Raw genomic sequence first — 20,906 nt, forward strand, 5'->3', positions numbered from 1 at the left:
ACTGAGTGCCAGAGAATTGTTACTCAGGGACAGACAGAATTGTTACTGAGTGCCAGAGAATTGTTACTCGCACAGACACAAAATTGTTACTTGCACAGACACAGAATTGTTACTCGCACAGACACAGAATTGTTACTGAGTGCCAGAGAATTGTTACTCAGGGACAGACAGAATTGTTACTGAGTGCCAGAGAATTGTTACTCAGGGACAGACAGAATTGTTACTGAGTGCCAGAGAATTGTTACTCAGGGACAGACAGAATTGTTACTGAGTGCCAGAGAATTGTTACTCGCACAGACACAAAATTGTTACTTGCACAGACACAGAATTGTTACTCGCACAGACACAGAATTGTTACTCAGGGCCACAGAATTCATACTCAGGGACAGACAGAATTGTTACTGAGTGCCAGAGAATTGTTACTCAGGGACAGACAGAATTGTTACTGAGTGCCAGAGAATTGTTACTCAGGGACAGACAGAATTGTTACTGAGTGCCAGAGAATTGTTACTCGCACAGACACAAAATTGTTACTTGCACAGACACAGAATTGTTACTCGCACAGACACAGAATAGTTACTCAGGGCCACAGAATTCATACTCAGGGACAGACAGAATTGTTACTGAGTGCCAGAGAATTGTTACTCAGGGACAGACAGAATTGTTACTGAGTGCCAGAGAATTGTTACTCAGGGACAGACAGAATTGTTACTGAGTGCCAGAGAATTGTTACTCAGGGACAGACAGAATTGTTACTGAGTGCCAGAGAATTGTTACTCAGGGACAGACAGAATTGTTACTGAGTGCCAGAGAATTGTTACTCGCACAGACACAAAATTGTTACTTGCACAGACACAGAATTGTTACTCGCACAGACACAGAATTGTTACTCAGGGCCACAGAATTCATACTCAGGGACAGACAGAATTGTTACTGAGTGCCAGAGAATTGTTACTCAGGGACAGACAGAATTGTTACTGAGTGCCAGAGAATTGTTACTCAGGGACAGACAGAATTGTTACTGAGTGCCAGAGAATTGTTACTCGCACAGACACAAAATTGTTACTTGCACAGACACAGAATTGTTACTCGCACAGACACAGAATTGTTACTCAGGGCCACAGAATTCATACTCAGGGACAGACAGAATTGTTACTGAGTGCCAGAGAATTGTTACTCAGGGACAGACAGAATTGTTACTGAGTGCCAGAGAATTGTTACTCAGGGACAGACAGAATTGTTACTGAGTGCCAGAGAATTGTTACTCACACAGACACAAAATTGTTACTTGCACAGACACAGAATTGTTACTCGCACAGACACAGAATTGTTACTCAGGGCCACAGAATTCATACTCAGGGACAGACAGAATTGTTACTGAGTGCCAGAGAATTGTTACTCAGGGACAGACAGAATTGTTACTGAGTGCCAGAGAATTGTTACTCAGGGACAGACAGAATTGTTACTGAGTGCCAGAGAATTGTTACTCGCACAGACACAAAATTGTTACTTGCACAGACACAGAATTGTTACTCGCACAGACACAGAATTGTTACTGAGTGCCAGAGAATTGTTACTCAGGGACAGACAGAATTGTTACTGAGTGCCAGAGAATTGTTACTCAGGGACAGACAGAATTGTTACTGAGTGCCAGAGAATTGTTACTCAGGGACAGACAGAATTGTTACTGAGTGCCAGAGAATTGTTACTCGCACAGACACAAAATTGTTACTTGCACAGACACAGAATTGTTACTCGCACAGACACAGAATTGTTACTCAGGGCCACAGAATTCATACTCAGGGACAGACAGAATTGTTACTGAGTGCCAGAGAATTGTTACTCAGGGACAGACAGAATTGTTACTGAGTGCCAGAGAATTGTTACTCAGGGACAGACAGAATTGTTACTGAGTGCCAGAGAATTGTTACTCGCACAGACACAAAATTGTTACTTGCACAGACACAGAATTGTTACTCGCACAGACACAGAATAGTTACTCAGGGCCACAGAATTCATACTCAGGGACAGACAGAATTGTTACTGAGTGCCAGAGAATTGTTACTCAGGGACAGACAGAATTGTTACTGAGTGCCAGAGAATTGTTACTCAGGGACAGACAGAATTGTTACTGAGTGCCAGAGAATTGTTACTCAGGGACAGACAGAATTGTTACTGAGTGCCAGAGAATTGTTACTCAGGGACAGACAGAATTGTTACTGAGTGCCAGAGAATTGTTACTCGCACAGACACAAAATTGTTACTTGCACAGACACAGAATTGTTACTCGCACAGACACAGAATTGTTACTCAGGGCCACAGAATTCATACTCAGGGACAGACAGAATTGTTACTGAGTGCCAGAGAATTGTTACTCAGGGACAGACAGAATTGTTACTGAGTGCCAGAGAATTGTTACTCAGGGACAGACAGAATTGTTACTGAGTGCCAGAGAATTGTTACTCGCACAGACACAAAATTGTTACTTGCACAGACACAGAATTGTTACTCGCACAGACACAGAATTGTTACTCGCACAGACACAGAATTGTTACTCAGGGCCACAGAATTCATACTCAGGGACAGACAGAATTGTTACTGAGTGCCAGAGAATTGTTACTCAGGGACACCTAATCGTTGAATTAAATAGTATGTCAGACAACATGCAGAGGAGTGGCAGAGGAGGCAATGTTTTAGGAGCGAGCAGACGTGGCAGCAGAGGAAGGGGTCGAGGCAGCAGTATTCGCAGCCAGAGGCCAGTGCTCCCGGTGTCATCCAGCGGTCGTGTCTCCACCGACAACCCTGCCGTCATTGATTGGTTGGCTCGGTCGTCTTCCTCTTCCCAGGTCACCTCTGACACCTACAGCCAACGGTCGGTGGGTACGTCAGACACAACCGTTAGTTGGCATGGCCCGGGAGCAAGCCCACTGAAATCACGTGTCCTCTACCTGCCCCTGTCCTTTGCTGTTCCCTCACCAAGCGAAGTATCGCATGCTGTGGGCTCAGCCCCACTGTACAGTGAGGAAGAGCTAACAGAGGGCGGTCAGGAACGGGGGGAGACATCGGCCTTTTCAGCAGCCAAGCGAACAAGTACTGGCGAGGAGAGTGGCTCGGTAGCCGGTCTAGAGACAGGTCTGTCTCCTGACCCAGACGCAGCCGAGGGGGCTAGTAGTGAGGCGGAGACCCTACTTGATGATGAGGAGGTTGATCGCACTTGGCAGCCTCGTCGTCATCAGGCAATTTCTTCCGCATCATCAGGAGAAGAGGGTGGCAGCTTGGCAGCGAGCAAAACAGTCGGTGGGTTGCCCAGGAGACAGCAGCAGGGTCGCATCAGTGTCAGTGGAGCCAAACGTCCACGGAGTAGAGCACCAGCTCCACTGCAGCCTACCACCACGGCCAGTAGTGGTGCCGGTGCGCACGGAGGAAGTAGCAGTCAGCCAGTGAAGAGTAGCGGGGGCAAAGTTTCCTACTCGGTGGTGTGGCAATTTTTCCTCAAGCCGCCCGAGGAAGTAAACGTAGCCGTATGTCGACTATGTGGCCAGAAATGCAAGCGTGGCCAGGGGGCCCATGTTGGGACTACAGCGTTGCGTCAGCATATGCAGCGTCACCATTCGGTGGCCTGGGAAAACCGTGATAAACATACGGCGGTTCTGCCTGCCCCAGCCCCCGCTCCATCACCCGCTCCGTTACTTGCTCCGTCACCCGACGTCGTCAATCGCCCTCTATCAGCCAGTCAAGGCTCCAACACCTCTGCTGAGGGGAGTTGTCGCTCGTTGGCATCTTCCGCTCGTTCAGATGCTCCTTCTCCTGCTACTCCTCTTCTCGGATTCCGTCAACAGTCTTTCTTGGAATCCGTATCCAAGAGACAACAGTTTGCGAGCACGCACCCGACGGTGCAAAAGCTGAACGTCCTCCTGTCCAAGTTGCTGGTGCTGCAGTCCCTCCCTTTCCAACTGGTGGACTCAGCACCTTTCCGAGAAATGATGGCTTGTGCCGCGCCGCGGTGGAGAGTGCCAAGCCGTCATTTCTTTGCCCAAAAGGCAGTGCCAGCCCTGCATTCACATGTAGAAGAGATGGTGGGCCAGTCTTTGAGCATGTCGGTCTCTGCCAAAGTGCACGGCAGCGCCGACGTGTGGAGCTGTAACTACGGTCAGGGACAGTACATGTCATTTACGTCCCACTGGGTGAACGTGGTGCCGGCACAGCCGCACCAGCAACTTGGACAGGTCACGACGCTTTTGCCTCCACGTTTGCACGTCCTTGGTCCAGCAAGCATGTCCGCCTCTACCACCTCTTTTTCCGCCGTGTCCTCAGCCGCCACCCCCGTGCCAAGTCCCATTACCCGACCGGCATATCACATGTGCAGGGCGCAACGGTGTCACGCTGTGCTGCACCTGGTATGCCTTGGCGAACGTAGTCACACAGGGGAGGAACTGCTGAGTGTAATGAACAGAGAAATCGACAGATGGCTGTCTCCGCGCAAACTAAAAATCGGAACCATGTTGACTGACAACGGAAAGAACATGGTGTCTGCTCTGCGTCAAGGAAGGTTGTGCCATGCGCCATGCATGGCTCACGTGTTCAATCTGGTTGTCAAGCGGTTCCTAAAATCCACCATCCCACTGCAAGACATCCTTAAAATGTCACGTAAACTGTGCATGCATTTCAGCCATTCCTACACCGCAAAGAACACCCTCATTGAGCTGCAGCGGCAGAACGGAATTCCACAGCATCGCCTGATCTGCGACGTTGCAACAAGGTGGAATTCAACCCTACACATGTTAGACCGCCTTTACGAGCAGCGAAAGGCCATCACCGATTTCCTGATGTTACAAGCGGATAAAGGTACTCCCCTGTGTAACTTAGATGTCAGCCATTGGCAGCTCATGCGTGACACCTGCCGCTTGCTCAGGCCCTTTGAGGAGGCCACGCTATTCGTGAGTCGGCAGGACTATGGGATGAACGACGTCATTCCTCTGTTGCACGTCCTGGAACAAATGCTGTTAACAATGGCTGGTCAGGGTGCGGTAGACGTGGCGCACAGATCTCAACGCCACATGACCCCTGTGGGGGCAGGACAGGAAGAAGAGGAGGAGGTAGAGGAGGACATTTGTGCTCAGGAATTATTGAGTGAAATGGGTGGTTTTTCCACTCAGCGGACAGGAGTGGAGGAGCAGGAGCATCTGGTAGAGGAGGAGGAGGAGGAGACAGAGGACCCAGACGCACCGTGGCAGTATGCTGTGGAGATGGAGGCAGGGAGTCCCTCGCATTCCTTGGCACAAATGGCCCATAGCATGCTCGGTTGCTTGCGTAGTGACAGCCGAATAATAACCATCAGACAGAGGGATGACTTTTGGCTGTCCACCTTGTTGGACCCTCGCTACCGGTCCAAAATGGTGGCCTTTTTCACACCTGCTGAGAGGGAGGCCAAAATTACGTACTATAAAAACCACCTATGTAGTCAGTTGGTCTCTGCCTTTGTGCGCCAACGTCCATCCTCAGACACTGTGGGCCCTGTGCGCTCGCGTTCCGCTGGCATGGCAGCAGGGGAGGGGTGGGGTGGTAGGAGCAGTGGCAGCTCCACCAGCAGTGGCTGCCTCAGTCTGCAGTCGATGATGAGTAGCTTTCTTCACCAGCGCAGTGAGGAAACTACTAACCAGCCGCAGCAGCAGCAGCAGCATCAGGTGGACCTGGAGCAGGAGCTCAAACAACAGGCTTGGGCCTACTTGGACAGCACCCTGCCAACCGAGGTAGACAATCCCCTTGACTACTGGGCAACGAAACTTGACCTTTGGCCCCAACTAGCTGAATTTGCCCTTGAAAGGCTGTCATGCCCGGCCAGTAGCGTGGCATCGGAGCGCGTGTTTAGTGCGGCAGGAGGTATTGTAACTCCGCGGAGGACACGACTGTCCACCCAAAGTGTGGAGAGACTCACGTTTGTGAAAATGAATCAGGCGTGGATTAGTCTGGATTTCAAACCACCAGTTCCTGACACAACTGACTAAATCCGCCATGAATCATGCCTCAAACATGTGCCACTTTCAGGTCTCCTCACACTGCTGGTGTGTTTAATTTTTTGACATAGGGTGCTGGCAGATTACGGGCCTCCTATAGCTGCTGCCAGGCCCCTAATCTGCCATAGGCCCCTATATACCGCCTCCTCATGCTGCTGCTAGGTCCAGAGTCTCTCATGGGTCCCTGTACGGCCTCCCATTGCTGCTGTCTCCATCGCCACACTCTGCTGCCATGTGCCACTTTCAGGTCTCTTCACACTGCTGGTGTGTTAAATTTTTTGACATAGGGTGCAGGCAGATTACGGGCCTCACATAGCTGCTGCCAGGCCCCTAATCTGCCATGGGCCCCTATAAACCGCCTCCTCATGCTGCTGCCAAGTCTAGAGTCTCTCATGGGTCCCTGTACGGCCTCCCATTGCTGCTGTCTCCATCGCCACACTCTGCTGCCATGTGCCACTTTCAGGTCTCTTCACACTGCTGGTGTGTTAAATTTTTTGACATAGGGTGCAGGCAGATTACGGGCCTCACATAGCTGCTGCCAGGCCCCTAATCTGCCATGGGCCCCTATATACCGCCTCCTCATGCTGCTGCCAAGTCTAGAGTCTCTCATGGGTCCCTGTACGGCCTCCCATTGCTGCTGTCTCCATCGCCACACTCTGCTGCCATGTGCCACTTTCAGGTCTCTTCACACTGCTGGTGTGTTTAATTTTTTGACATAGGGTGCAGGCAGATTACGGGCCTCACATAGCTGCTGCCAGGCCCCTAATCTGCCATGGGCCCCTATATACCGCCTCCTCATGCTGCTGCCAAGTCCAGAGTCTCTCATGGGTCCCTGTACGGCCTCCCATTGCTGCTGTCTCCATCGCCACACTCTGCTGCCATGTGCCACTTTCAGGTCTCTTCACACTGCTGGTGTGTTTAATTTTTTGACATAGGGTGCAGGCAGATTACGGGCCTCACATAGCTGCTGCCAGGCCCCTAATCTGCCATGGGCCCCTATATACCGCCTCCTCATGCTGCTGCCAAGTCTAGAGTCTCTCATGGGTCCCTGTACGGCCTCCCATTGCTGCTGTCTCCATCGCCACACTCTGCTGCCATGTGCCACTTTCAGGTCTCTTCACACTGCTGGTGTGTTTAATTTTTTGACATAGGGTGCTGCAAGATAACGGGCCTCACATAGCTGCTGCCAGGCCCCTAATCTGCCATGGGCCCCTATATACCGCCTCCTCATGCTGCTGCCAAGTCCAGAGTCTCTCATGGGTCCCTGTACGGCCTCCCATTGCTGCTGTCTCCATCGCCACACTCTGCTGCCATGTGCCACTTTCAGGTCTCTTCACACTGCTGGTGTGTTTAATTTTTTGACATAGGGTGCAGGCAGATTACGGGCCTCACATAGCTGCTGCCAGGCCCCTAATCTGCCATGGGCCCCTATATACCGCCTCCTCATGCTGCTGCCAAGTCTAGAGTCTCTCATGGGTCCCTGTACGGCCTCCCATTGCTGCTGTCTCCATCGCCACACTCTGCTGCCATGTGCCACTTTCAGGTCTCTTCACACTGCTGGTGTGTTTAATTTTTTGACATAGGGTGCTGCAAGATAACGGGCCTCACATAGCTGCTGCCAGGCCCCTAATCTGCCATGGGCCCCTATATACCGCCTCCTCATGCTGCTGCCAAGTCCAGAGTCTCTCATGGGTCCCTGTACGGCCTCCCATTGCTGCTGTCTCCATCGCCACACTCTGCTGCCATGTGCCACTTTCAGGTCTCTTCACACTGCTGGTGTGTTAAATTTTTTGACATAGGGTGCAGGCAGATTACGGGCCTCACATAGCTGCTGCCAGGCCCCTAATCTGCCATGGGCCCCTATATACCGCCTCCTCATGCTGCTGCCAAGTCCAGAGTCTCTCATGGGTCCCTGTACGGCCTCCCATTGCTGCTGTCTCCATCGCCACACTCTGCTGCCATGTGCCACTTTCAGGTCTCTTCACACTGCTGGTGTGTTAAATTTTTTGACATAGGGTGCAGGCAGATTACGGGCCTCACATAGCTGCTGCCAGGCCCCTAATCTGCCATGGGCCCCTATATACCGCCTCCTCATGCTGCTGCCAAGTCTAGAGTCTGTCATGGGTCCCTGTACGGCCTCCCATTGCTGCTGTCTCCATCGCCACACTCTGCTGCCATGTGCCACTTTCAGGTCTCTTCACACTGCTGGTGTGTTTAATTTTTTGACATAGGGTGCAGGCAGATTACGGGCCTCACATAGCTGCTGCCAGGCCCCTAATCTGCCATGGGCCCCTATATACCGCCTCCTCATGCTGCTGCCAAGTCCAGAGTCTCTCATGGGTCCCTGTACGGCCTCCCATTGCTGCTGTCTCCATCGCCACACTCTACTGCCATGTGCCACTTTCAGGTCTCTTCACACTGCTGGTGTGTTTAATTTTTTGACATAGGGTGCAGGCAGATTACGGGCCTCACATAGCTGCTGCCAGGCCCCTAATCTGCCATGGGCCCCTATATACCGCCTCCTCATGCTGCTGCCAAGTCCAGAGTCTCTCATGGGTCCCTGTACGGCCTCCCATTGCTGCTGTCTCCATCGCCACACTCTGCTGCCATGTGCCACTTTCAGGTCTCTTCACACTGCTGGTGTGTTTAATTTTTTGACATAGGGTGCTGCAAGATAACGGGCCTCACATAGCTGCTGCCAGGCCCCTAATCTGCCATGGGCCCCTATATACCGCCTCCTCATGCTGCTGCCAAGTCCAGAGTCTCTCATGGGTCCCTGTACGGCCTCCCATTGCTGCTGTCTCCATCGCCACACTCTGCTGCCATGTGCCACTTTCAGGTCTCTTCACACTGCTGGTGTGTTAAATTTTTTGACATAGGGTGCAGGCAGATTACGGGCCTCACATAGCTGCTGCCAGGCCCCTAATCTGCCATGGGCCCCTATATACCGCCTCCTCATGCTGCTGCCAAGTCCAGAGTCTCTCATGGGTCCCTGTACGGCCTCCCATTGCTGCTGTCTCCATCGCCACACTCTGCTGCCATGTGCCACTTTCAGGTCTCTTCACACTGCTGGTGTGTTAAATTTTTTGACATAGGGTGCAGGCAGATTACGGGCCTCACATAGCTGCTGCCAGGCCCCTAATCTGCCATGGGCCCCTATATACCGCCTCCTCATGCTGCTGCCAAGTCTAGAGTCTGTCATGGGTCCCTGTACGGCCTCCCATTGCTGCTGTCTCCATCGCCACACTCTGCCATGTGCCACTTTCAGGTCTCTTCACACTGCTGGTGTGTTTAATTTTTTGACATAGGGTGCAGGCAGATTACGGGCCTCACATAGCTGCTGCCAGGCCCCTAATCTGCCATGGGCCCCTATATACCGCCTCCTCATGCTGCTGCCAAGTCCAGAGTCTCTCATGGGTCCCTGTACGGCCTCCCATTGCTGCTGTCTCCATCGCCACACTCTACTGCCATGTGCCACTTTCAGGTCTCTTCACACTGCTGGTGTGTTTAATTTTTTGACATAGGGTGCAGGCAGATTACGGGCCTCACATAGCTGCTGCCAGGCCCCTAATCTGCCATGGGCCCCTATATACCGCCTCCTCATGCTGCTGCCAAGTCTAGAGTCTCTCATGGGTCCCTGTACGGCCTCCCATTGCTGCTGTCTCCATCGCCACACTCTGCTGCCATGTGCCACTTTCAGGTCTCTTCACACTGCTGGTGTGTTTAATTTTTTGACATAGGGTGCAGGCAGATTACGGGCCTCACATAGCTGCTGCCAGGCCCCTAATCTGCCATGGGCCCCTATATACCGCCTCCTCATGCTGCTGCCAAGTCCAGAGTCTCTCATGGGTCCCTGTACGGCCTCCCATTGCTGCTGTCTCCATCGCCACACTCTGCTGCCATGTGCCACTTTCAGGTCTCTTCACACTGCTGGTGTGTTTAATTTTTTGACATAGGGTGCAGGCAGATTACGGGCCTCACATAGCTGCTGCCAGGCCCCTAATCTGCCATGGGCCCCTATATACCGCCTCCTCATGCTGCTGCCAAGTCTAGAGTCTCTCATGGGTCCCTGTATGGCCTCCCATTGCTGCTGTCTCCATCGCCACACTCTGCTGCCATGTGCCACTTTCAGGTCTCTTCACACTGCTGGTGTGTTTAATTTTTTGACATAGGGTGCTGCAAGATAACGGGCCTCACATAGCTGCTGCCAGGCCCCTAATCTGCCATGGGCCCCTATATACCGCCTCCTCATGCTGCTGCCAAGTCCAGAGTCTCTCATGGGTCCCTGTACGGCCTCCCATTGCTGCTGTCTCCATCGCCACACTCTGCTGCCATGTGCCACTTTCAGGTCTCTTCACACTGCTGGTGTGTTAAATTTTTTGACATAGGGTGCAGGCAGATTACGGGCCTCACATAGCTGCTGCCAGGCCCCTAATCTGCCATGGGCCCCTATATACCGCCTCCTCATGCTGCTGCCAAGTCTAGAGTCTGTCATGGGTCCCTGTACGGCCTCCCATTGCTGCTGTCTCCATCGCCACACTCTGCCATGTGCCACTTTCAGGTCTCTTCACACTGCTGGTGTGTTTAATTTTTTGACATAGGGTGCAGGCAGATTACGGGCCTCACATAGCTGCTGCCAGGCCCCTAATCTGCCATGGGCCCCTATATACCGCCTCCTCATGCTGCTGCCAAGTCCAGAGTCTCTCATGGGTCCCTGTACGGCCTCCCATTGTTGCTGTCTCCATCGCCACACTCTGCTGCCATGTGCCACTTTCAGGTCTCTTCACACTGCTGGTGTGTTTAATTTTTTGACATAGGGTGCAGGCAGATTACGGGCCTCACATAGCTGCTGCCAGGCCCCTAATCTGCCATGGGCCCCTATATACCGCCTCCTCATGCTGCTGCCAAGTCCAGAGTCTCTCATGGGTCCCTGTACGGCCTCCCATTGCTGCTGTCTCCATCGCCACACTCTGCTGCCATGTGCCACTTTCAGGTCTCTTCACACTGCTGGTGTGTTTAATTTTTTGACATAGGGTGCAGGCAGATTACGGGCCTCACATAGCTGCTGCCAGGCCCCTAATCTGCCATGGGCCCCTATATACCGCCTCCTCATGCTGCTGCCAAGTCCAGAGTCTCTCATGGGTCCCTGTACGGCCTCCCATTGCTGCTGTCTCCATCGCCACACTCTGCTGCCATGTGCCACTTTCAGGTCTCTTCACACTGCTGGTGTGTTAAATTTTTTGACATAGGGTGCAGGCAGATTACGGGCCTCACATAGCTGCTGCCAGGCCCCTAATCTGCCATGGGCCCCTATAAACCGCCTCCTCATGCTGCTGCCAAGTCTAGAGTCTGTCATGGGTCCCTGTACGGCCTCCCATTGCTGCTGTCTCCATCGCCACACTCTGCCATGTGCCACTTTCAGGTCTCTTCACACTGCTGGTGTGTTTAATTTTTTGACATAGGGTGCAGGCAGATTACGGGCCTCACATAGCTGCTGCCAGGCCCCTAATCTGCCATGGGCCCCTATATACCGCCTCCTCATGCTGCTGCCAAGTCCAGAGTCTCTCATGGGTCCCTGTACGGCCTCCCATTGCTGCTGTCTCCATCGCCACACTCTACTGCCATGTGCCACTTTCAGGTCTCTTCACACTGCTGGTGTGTTTAATTTTTTGACATAGGGTGCAGGCAGATTACGGGCCTCACATAGCTGCTGCCAGGCCCCTAATCTGCCATGGGCCCCTATATACCGCCTCCTCATGCTGCTGCCAAGTCTAGAGTCTCTCATGGGTCCCTGTACGGCCTCCCATTGCTGCTGTCTCCATCGCCACACTCTGCTACCATGTGCCACTTTCAGGTCTCTTCACACTGCTGGTGTGTTTAATTTTTTGACATAGGGTGCAGGCAGATTACGGGCCTCACATAGCTGCTGCCAGGCCCCTAATCTGCCATGGGCCCCTATATACCGCCTCCTCATGCTGCTGCCAAGTCCAGAGTCTCTCATGGGTCCCTGTACGGCCTCCCATTGCTGCTGTCTCCATCGCCACACTCTGCTGCCATGTGCCACTTTCAGGTCTCTTCACACTGCTGGTGTGTTAAATTTTTTGACATAGGGTGCAGGCAGATTACGGGCCTCACATAGCTGCTGCCAGGCCCCTAATCTGCCATGGGCCCCTATATACCGCCTCCTCATGCTGCTGCCAAGTCTAGAGTCTCTCATGGGTCCCTGTACGGCCTCCCATTGCTGCTGTCTCCATCGCCACACTCTGCTGCCATGTGCCACTTTCAGGTCTCTTCACACTGCTGGTGTGTTTAATTTTTTGACATAGGGTGCAGGCAGATTACGGGCCTCACATAGCTGCTGCCAGGCCCCTAATCTGCCATGGGCCCCTATATACCGCCTCCTCATGCTGCTGCCAAGTCTAGAGTCTGTCATGGGTCCCTGTACGGCCTCCCATTGCTGCTGTCTCCATCGCCACACTCTGCTGCCATGTGCCACTTTCAGGTCTCTTCACACTGCTGGTGTGTTTAATTTTTTGACATAGGGTGCAGGCAGATTACGGGCCTCACATAGCTGCTGCCAGGCCCCTAATCTGCCATGGGCCCCTATATACCGCCTCCTCATGCTGCTGCCAAGTCCAGAGTCTCTCATGGGTCCCTGTACGGCCTCCCATTGCTGCTGTCTCCATCGCCACACTCTGCTGCCATGTGCCACTTTCAGGTCTCTTCACACTGCTGGTGTGTTAAATTTTTTGACATAGGGTGCTGGCAGATTACGGGCCTCCCATTGCTGCTGCCAGACATGTAATCTGCCATGGGCCCCCGTACCGACTCCTCATGCTGTGACGTTGCAACAAGGTGTAATTCAACCCTACATATGTTAGACCGCCTTTACGAACAGCTAAAGGCCATCACAGATTTCCTGATGTTAAAAGCGGATAAAGGTACTCCCTGTGTAACTTAGATGTCAGCCATTGTCAGCTCATGTGTGACACCTGCGCTTGCTCAGGCCCTTTGAGGAGGCCACGCTATTCGTGAGTCGGCAGGACTCACGAATTCACGCTGTTCACGCTGATGCTGGTCCCACAGTGTGACCTGGGTCCCTGTACGGCCTCCCATTGCTTCCACTCTGCCATGTACCTCTTTGAAATCTCCTCACACTCCTGCGGTTGTCCATTTTGTCATAGGTTGCTGGCAGATTAGCGGCCTTCCATAGGTGCCGCCAGGCCCCATATCGACCATGGGCCCCCGTACCTCCTGGTCACGCTGCTGCTGAGCCCACAGTGTGACCTGGGTCCCTGTACGGCCTCCCATTGCTTCCACTCTGCCATGTGCCACTTTGAAATCTCCTCACACTCCTGCGGTTGTCCATTTTGTCATAGGTTGCTGGCAGATTACAGGCCTTCCATAGGTGCCACCAAGCCCCATATCGGCCATGGGCCCCCGTACCGCCTGGTCACGCTGCTGCTGGGCCCACAGTGTGACCTGGGTCCCTGTACCGCCTCCCATTGCTCCCACTCTGCCATGTGCCACTTTCAGGTCTCCTCACGCTCCTGCTGGTTTCCATTTTGTCATAGGTTGCTGTATGGCCTCCCATTGCTGCTGCCTCCACCGCCACACTGTGGCTCCAAACACTGGTTTTGGCCCCGTGACTGGCCAAAGGAGTGAAGTGTGCAGTGATTCTAAGATCGACGGCACTCATCTGCATGTCATACTGACAGACAGTATTATTTCTCTTCCCCAGCAGACTCCAAGGGCATTTAAATTAAAGGTACAGTGTTCTGCACTAATATTAAGTCTCTCTGAAGCCTAGAAACACCCTTTTTTAAGTTAAATTCACAGCGAATTTATTCGACTCGAATCGAATATTGTCCACGAATTCGCCGAATCAGTCGAATCGAATTTTTCATTTCTTCGCTCATCTCTAGTCTACACACCATCTCCATGGCGCTCTGAGACCACTACTGGCAGTACCTGCGGGATGGAGAGTAGTGGCCCTATACATACTCACAGATGAGGTTTGTATTCTCCTGATTTTTTGTGAGTGTTTTTAATTCTATGGAATAAATTAATTCTTAACTGAATGCAGTTAGCTGGAGCCTCTTTCAATCTCTCTCATCTCAAATACTTAGAGTTGGCTACAAGGATGACTGCCACTTCTTGAATCCCAAGTGTTTCAAGAACTAATATATTTCTATAGAATCTAAGAGTTACAGTCCTTCCTTTTAGAGCCATTACAGCCGGTTGGCTAATGTATAACTTGTTGATATTGATACCAGTTATTTCGGATAAGCCTTATCTGTGCACCAGAACCTTGCTGTTTTTATATGTGTTACCAGAGCTACCCTGGATTTCACTGAGAGAGATATTATTTTTTGTTTAAGCCCACCGAGATGTGGAAAAAACAAACCCATAAGGGAGCAAAAAACGTGCAAGTGCAAAACACAAGCACAAAAAAGTGTACTTAAGGGCGTGGTTTTGTCCACCCCCCGAAGGGATAGGACCTCTACCCTGAACCCCCAGGGTGCAAGGCCCCTGACAGGGACAAATGGTTTCCAACATGGTCCACCTACCCAAAAGGCCTTTCTTTGTGGCTAGCCAAAGCCAACCACCAAGTACTAGGCCAGGGAGCTGTCCCGAAGAGAGACCCCCGGGGAACAGGGGAGGAAGGATCTTAATGGCCATCCTCCCCTTAGACTGCAGGACAGGCCCAAGGACCCACACCCTCCATCCAAAAGAGAAAAAAAATACACATAAAAGTGAAAGGTGACAAACAGTGAGGAAAAATAAATAAATAAACAAGTGGCCATGCAATTCTGCACTGGCTAGGCCCTGAGGCCCGTACCAAACAAATTGCCCTGGACTTAGCCAAAAGGCCTAGCCCTAAAAGGCGCAGTGCTAAAAAAAGTGTTTGGAGCAGTGATCATGTGCACTTTTCACACGTGGGATCCCATCCCCATGTGCTACTAACAGCACCCCTGAGGGCACTCCCAGGCCCCAACAGTCTGTGGGCACCTCAGTTTCTCTTTCAGCTGGTACTAACCTTCAGAGTTCTCATACCAGCAAGGGTACTATACAGCCAGCCATCCTCGCCTAAAGGCAAGAATGATGGCGGATCACCCCTACTGGACACTGATAAGAACAGATACTACACTTGATCTTAGCCAAAAGGCCGAGAGGAATGTTGTTTATGAGGATAATTGCAAGTAGCTGTGTGTGTTCTAAACTGTTTTACTGAATTCTTGATTTGCAGTTAGAGTCTCTATCATTATAGAGACTTATAGAGACTATGCTATGTTACCCTAATTGAGCCACAGAGACATTGTTGTGAAGAGTCAATGTTTGTGCAACTTTAATTTTTTTGCAGTGTACCCATGCTCTTTATCATCCTGAACCTGTTTTGCATTATTGCTTCTAACTTTGCACCTGTTTTGGTAACTGCAAGTTACAGTTAGGCTGGCCATAGACGGGTCGTTTATCGTCCGAATTGTCGGCCGATAAACGGAAAATCGGTCGTTGCTGCCATGGATGCTGCCACCAATGCTAACGAAAAACGGACGTTTTTCGTGGATTTTCCAGCATGACCGATAAAAAGAAACGAGAAGATCCGCGAAAAACGGCTGACGGCATTGCCCCACTAACGGCGTGAATATCGACCGATTTTTCGTTCAGACAAAAATTCGGCCGATAAACGACCCGTCTATGGCCTGCATTACTCCCTGCCTGGTCATTTGGAGGATTACCTATCTTGTTAAATGCCTAATGTGCCATGGCTGTTTTTAATAATATTCTGAAATTTCTGCTATAGACTAAAACTGAAGGAACTTATGGGCTTTGATATTTGGCCCCATAGGGATACCTACCTACACACACACACACACACAAAAACACACACATGCACCTTAACTTCTCTTTTATTTATATTGGCCCTTCTCCAATTTTTTCTTGAGTTCAACCCCATTTATTTTAATTTTATGTGGGGATTCTCCATCACTGTAAATTCAGTTGCTTGGAGTCTTTGTTATGTTTTTTAGGTGAAAAGGTGATAAAGTTGCTGGGCAGTGGTTGCTATATACTGATATCTTATGTTAGTGCATATATGGAAACACATGTAAGTGTCAGCAGCACTAGTGTACGCAGGAGGTTGTTTTTTTTGCGCTGAAGTTTTTATTGCATACGTTTAGTGGTTGCTATATACTGCTGTAGATAGGGGGAAGAAAAATTCACCCACTTAGACTGCTTTCAGGAGAAATGTCATCCAGTAGGCCAGTGCCGTTATCTTTAAATATCTCCAGTGCAGGGGCGGACTGATCATATGGAAACTCAGGCACTGCCCGAGGGCCCGGGGTCAGTAGGGGGCCCCATGAGATTCTCCTGGTATTTTTTTCATAAGCTTTTTTGAGTTTGGGCAAGGACACAGAGGCCCCATGATCTCCTATTGCCCGGGGGCCCCATGAGTTGTCAGTCCGCCCCTGCTCCAGTGTCATCCGTCTTCATCTAGCTGTCACAGTTTACACTTTATCAAGGGAATGTTGCTTACTATGTGAATGGACAAATTACAATTATGGAATTAGTGTTATATACAGTATCTTGCAGTGGCTGATTTTTAAGTTGAGATACCTGAACCATGGTTTATCTATTATGAAAGTTTTAGTTGGGCTTGAGCTTAAATTTCCAGATTCTAGTTTTTTATGTGATGTTATTATTTCTAAATTAGTATGGCTGTTACATATATTAATAACTATTAAACCCCAATGAAGCACTGTGGCCAAAATAAGCCAATACAATGGAAGTGGATATTTTAATTTATTTTTACATACAGCTTTCACAACTGCTATCAAGGGATTGCTAGACAGTGGTGACATGAGAGAGGTATCAAAAAATGCCTGAAATAAACAGCTTCTCTGCACAGCTACTATTAGATGGGATAGTAAGTAAATGAATATAGGTCACTATTACCCCAAGAAAATATAAATGCATCATGCATCAAATACTTTAATATACATATAATTATATATTTTTTATAAAGTAACCTAGTACATACAAGTGCCATGAGAAGGTGCTGCTATTTGCTTTGAATTAAGGAACATTGGAATCTGATTTGTTGACACATAGGAACTTTTCAGGAGCTGTTTTATCTTTTTTCCTACATCCACTCAAAGTGCAGAATTTAAATATTATCCCTCAGCTTTAAAAAGCAGGGGGCAGGGATTTGAAGTAACATCAGTGAGGAGAGGTCTGAGAAATGATTGGTGGGAAGCAAACCCACCCCTTCACACAGCTCACAGAAACAGAGCTGAGGCTGCCAATCACAGGCTGTGCCCTCTACGTCACCATTTTTCTCTTGGTGTCAGAAAAACTCCACAGAAGTGACTCATGCAGATAGCAGAGGAATTATGCAGTGGTCAGAAATGACACTTAGTGCTCCGGATTGAGACAAGCACATATTATAGAGGGGCAGGCTTTGTTCATATTTCATATCTGAGGTTTACAACACTTTTATTGGACAAACTGAAGTTAAAAGCTGATTGGCTACTATACACAGTGACACCAGATTCTGGGTGCTCCAATTTAAGTAAATCTTTCCTTAGGGCAGCACAGTGGCTAAATGGTTAGCAGGCACCACCTGCCTGGAGTTTGCATGTTCTCCTTGTGCCTGCGTGGGTTTCCTCCGGGTACTCCAGTTTCCTCCCACATTCCAAAGACATGCTGGTAGGTTAATTGGCTCTTGTCAAAATTGGCCCTAGTATCTGTATATATGAATGTAGGTTAGGGACCGTAGATTGTACGCCCCTTGAGGGTTACAGACTGATGTGAATGTACAATATATATGTAAAGTGCTGTGTAAATTGACGGCACTATATAAGTACCTGTAATAAAATAATATATGCCAACTAATCAGATTTAAACTTTTTTCATGCAAATTGAAAGTTGGAAGAATAAAAATGTAATTCTTACTGCTATACAGCAATACAGATTGTTTTTGTTACATAAACATTGATCATTAGGGCCCACTTTGACTTTTCATTGTAAACTAAAAATGCTGTTTATTTATTTATGAATTTGTCCTAAAAGATACCATCTAACTAGAACAAATTAGTTTGAAAAAAAGAGAATCCTCCGTACAGAACAGGAAAAAAGTTTATGATAAACAGAATGAGGTGTCTATAAAATGTTATCTGTAACAAATGTTATATGTAGAAAATGCAATCCAAAGTCTTCTTAGTTATCTCACAGGAGGTAGTTATATTTATGCAGTCTCACAAATGGAATTCTTCGAGATATCTGTGAAGGGCACATGTTAGGTCATGTAACGGTAGCAACACAACAACAAACTATAGAGCCATATGACACAGCAAGTATGGAATATGCAGGAAGGAAATACAGCAGATATCCGTTACATCCCCTTCATAAAAAAACAACTTGAAACAATTCAAATCTAATATACAGCATTTAATTCAGTATGATTTTCTCTTACTTATCTAGATATTTATCTACCATTTTTTTAGTTATTTTTAAGTTCATTAAAGTTCATTATGCATCAGGCATTCATACTAAAGCATAGAATCTTCCAACAATAAAGGTTTAGTGGCAATAAACTATAAACTATTTGCAAAAAGCAATTGTCACAGTATAGGTGCTCTGCCAATTAATAATTTCTGCTTTAATCCCCACATTAATCCCTTGTGCCCAAATGAAGTACATCCTTAATACATCCCTTACTGTCTTGTACCAAATGTTTCCCAAATTCAATTAATGTATGTCCTCCGTGTCACCCTGCCAAATGTTCCCAAATTCCATTTACGTATTTCCTCCTCCATGTCCTCTTGCCAAATGTCCCCAAATTCCATTGTCACATGGCCCCCCACTGTTATCCCCTGTCTCCAGCTGCATTTCTCTCCATGCAGCTGAATGACCCCCCTCCACCTCTCATCCTGCCGCGCAGGACGAGAGGTGCGGCTTTCACCACCCCTGTCACTATCTTCTCCTCCTCCGGCGTGGCCGGAGAGGAGAAGGTAGCGAGGTTCACACCTCTCCGTGGAGAGGTGTGAACCTCCTGCGGTGATGTATCGGGCCGCAGCGACAGACTGACGCCACCCCGGCCCTGTCATCTGCAGCGCGGGCACGGGGAGTTCCCGCGCTTGTGGATGTCCCTGGACAAAGGTCACGCTCACGAGAGCGTGGCCCGTGTTCAGGGGGCGTGCCTTGTTGCTGGCCCCGGCCCGCCCCCAGTTGCCAGGACGACCAGAGAGCATCCTGCATCAGTTTAAGAGGCTGATGCCGGGCTCTCCAGTCATCCTTCTCTGCTGCTCAGCCATCGAGGGATCCCAGCTGCGGCGGGACCCTCATGGCTAACCCTGCTAGAGCCCCCAAGGATACAGGGGCACATGCTAGCCTGCCCAAAGATCCCCAGCCAAAGGGGGAGACCGCACCAGCTAGCCTGCCTGAGACCCCCAGCCAAAGGGGGGGAGACCGCACAAGCCAGCCTGCCTGAGACCCCCAGCCAAAGGGGGGGAGACCGCCCACACCAGCCTGCCTGAGACCCAGCTAAGAGAGAGACCACTCGCCTACTCCGGACCCCAACAGGTACCTGTGTCCTACTATCTTATCCCTGGGAGACTGGGCACCCTGTTTGATCCATGAGCGTATGTTTTTCCCTGTTTTACCTGAACTGTTCCTGCGCTGTACCCCCCCCCCCCGTTGTATTACAATCGGCTACAGAGACTTTTCCTTTGCCCTTGGGGCTGGACTGGAAGTGTTTTAGCCCTCTCCTTGCTGTTCCCCTATTGTCGAGGTCACCCTCCCTGCAATCTCCCCATTGAGTGACTGTCATTTTTGTCTCAATAAAGCTTTGTGCGTTTGCCATCTGCTCTGTGTGTTCTGTCCTGTCTACCCTCCGTCACACAATCATATTCAAATTGTAGTAATCCATAGGATGTATTTGGTGAGGCAAGGCACTGGGTGACAATAAGGCAGGGTACTGGACGCCAAACTGCACTAAACAACACAGCCAAATGAGATTGGAAAAGATCAGTCGGTACAAATATTAGATTGTTGTTAATTGGTGGATATCTTGAATAGGTTACTGCACTTTGAACATCCTTATTGCTTTTTACAATGCTGTATTGAATATAACTGGTAGAAAAACAACAGGTTACAGCAATGAGATAAAGGATTTTAATTATGTTTGGTAGATATAGGTTAAAGCACTTTGTACTTTTTTAGTGAAATGACAATGACTGGGACAGATCATGGCACGGACAGAATAGCTAACCACTTGCAGCAAAAGTATTAAAAACATAGACCATAAGTAGAAGGGGTCCAATGTAAGCACCCCTACCAGTGTCATACAGCAGTTGTCATGTTTCTGTTTTGTCTGTTTTTAAATATGAAGGAAAACACAAATAAAGGCATGTGAAATAGAGGAAAGGGGATAATCTGTTTCCTCTTGTACCAAATTGTATTGTAACTGTAATGTCTACCTTCATTTTGTAAAGTGCTGCGAAAACTGTTGGCACTAAATAAATCCTGTATAATAATAATAATAATAATCCACTGAATACAATAAAACATGTATGGACCACATAAAGTTATCAGAATAGAAGTATTTTTTGGAATGACCTACAAGCCATTTGGTACTGATTAGAGTTATTTTATTATAATTTTTGCAGAAGCAATATAAGACAATTTGGAAGGGTTACTGCAGTACACAAAAACAATGAAAAGGCATCTAGTTGAATATCATTGTATTTCCCCAGCTTCTAAGGATTCATAATTCCTGATTTAATAGTATTTTCATAGCTGGACTGACTGTCTAGTCTAAATAATCAAAAAAAATCACAAGAAGGGGGGGGGGGGGATCTGCAGTGATTTTGAAACTGTGTTAGAAAAAAA

At 49.3% G+C, this 20,906-nt stretch overlaps 1 protein-coding gene and 1 pseudogene across 1 annotated transcript in view; both read right to left on the bottom strand.

Moving 5' to 3' along the window:
- Positions 1–20,906, bottom strand: part of SGK1 (serum/glucocorticoid regulated kinase 1) — a 279,618-nt gene that overhangs the window by 94,808 nt on the left and 163,904 nt on the right. The gene's annotated exons all lie outside the window — the stretch shown is intronic.
- LOC149462878 (U2 spliceosomal RNA) lies at positions 15,042–15,195 on the bottom strand (annotated as a pseudogene).

The sequence above is a fragment of the Staurois parvus genome, unplaced genomic scaffold (genome assembly GCF_062004578.1).
Source record: "Staurois parvus isolate SC_StPar_1 unplaced genomic scaffold, SC_StPar_1.0 ptg000165l, whole genome shotgun sequence".
NCBI classification, from domain to species: domain Eukaryota; kingdom Metazoa; phylum Chordata; class Amphibia; order Anura; family Ranidae; genus Staurois; species Staurois parvus.